Genomic DNA, 1,641 nt, shown 5'->3' on the forward strand with positions numbered 1-1,641 from the left:
CAACAAAAGAGGAAACTTCTCTTGAATTGTAATCTGTTGCTCAGGTAGTTATTATTATTATTATTATTATTATTATGAATAATTCTAAGACGCAGTGTTAAGAAACGATAAAGCAGATAAAAGCAGAGAACAGTGTGATTATATTTCTGTGTTGATTCTGACTTCACTATTTAAATGTGTGTTTCTGAAGGGAGTGTGTTTGAGTGTGCATCATGAGATATAGATTGTCTTGTGAGGTGTTTCTTTGACATTGCCGCCTGTTTGATTGAACACGAGGCGGCAGCACAAATGTTTTCATCTGTTTTAAACGTGATATTGTGAAGCTGTGTTTAGTTCATGATGAGCTTCATTAGTCTAGTGTTGAAGCAGGAACTGAAGCTGCTGTTGTGTTGTTGGATGCAGTGCACAGTCTGAGTGTTGACATGTTTGACGATGGCATCGCGCTGTAATCACGGCTCTTTAGTGAAGCTCCTACTTCTGTCCTTATTTCCTTAATCTTGCAAATACAAATGCACCACGTGTATGAAGAAAGAACTCCCAAATAGCATCATTTCTTCTTCATTTAGCGAATGAAGTTATGTTTCCAGCGCCGAGCTCACTGCTGCCAGGAGTCACACGTTTCTATTTCATTGCAGCAAAATGTCAATGTTCTGCCTTCTGTGTTGCTTCATGCAAACTAACTAACTTTATAATGTAATGCTAACACTCGAAGACGACATCGTTCACTATGAATCGTGTACGTTGTGTTGTGCATCTTTCTTCAAGTTGTTCAAGCTGCTTCGAGTTCTGGTGCTTTGTTTCTTCTTCTCAGTGTTTATCTGCATCACAGCGACCGGCAGTAACATGCGTCTCCTCTCCCCCTGAGCTCGGTTGAACTAATCTCAACGATAACAAGCGCCGTGTCTCGGAGCTGAGCGGCGCTGCCAACGCTCGCTGACCTATAGCGTTGTCGTGGCAAGATGTCTGAAGTCCTAAAGACCGAGCATGTTACCAAGCAACAGTGGAGCAGCTTGCGTCACAATGGATCCTTTCTGTCATTCAAGTCCAGAGCAACAGGAAGAATGTGTGTGAGGAGGACGTGAGGCTACATTCACATCACGTCACACTCTGTACACACCAGCAGCTGAACACTGAAGCCATGAAGCGTCAAAGTTAGTTGTTTTGCAATGTTGTTTGTAAATGGGACCAAGCTGTGTCTGGTTATACGGCGGCAGGACGTCTGTTTGGAAATAGTTCAAACCGATTGGAAGGGTTTGTGGTGATGTCATTATGTTCACTTGTATTTCTGATGTGTGTATTATTATTTAACAAACATAAAGCTTGTTCCTCAGTGAATGTTGTGCAGTTCTGTTGGCTTCTAACACGAGTTGTGACCATTTGCACCACACTGCTCCTCTGTCATCTATCTATTATATCTTATATAGCGTGCTGTAGTTACTGCAGAGTGTCCACACGTATGTTCAGTGTAGCAGGCGAGGGCTCGTTGCTCTACACGGAAACATCACCTGACTGCTGCACACAGCTGAACACAGCTGCACACTGCTGCACACAGCTGCACACAGCTGAACACAGCTGCACACTGCTGCACACAGCTGAACACAGCTGCACACTGCTGCACACAGCTGCACACTGCTGCACACA

The 1,641-nt window shown here is 43.8% G+C and overlaps 1 protein-coding gene across 1 annotated transcript in view; it reads left to right on the forward strand.

Annotated features, from left to right (window-relative positions):
* Window positions 1–1,335, forward strand: part of hectd2 (HECT domain containing 2) — a 21,477-nt gene extending 20,142 nt beyond the window's left edge. The window contains exon 9 of the mRNA XM_029450518.1: window positions 1–1,335. This exon is cut by the window's left edge and continues 447 nt beyond it. The gene's annotated coding sequence lies outside the window, so the exon portion shown is untranslated.
* The last annotated feature ends 306 nt before the right edge of the window (window positions 1,336–1,641 follow it).

This window comes from Cottoperca gobio, chromosome 15 (assembly GCF_900634415.1).
Source record: "Cottoperca gobio chromosome 15, fCotGob3.1, whole genome shotgun sequence".
Lineage (NCBI taxonomy): Eukaryota > Metazoa > Chordata > Actinopteri > Perciformes > Bovichtidae > Cottoperca > Cottoperca gobio.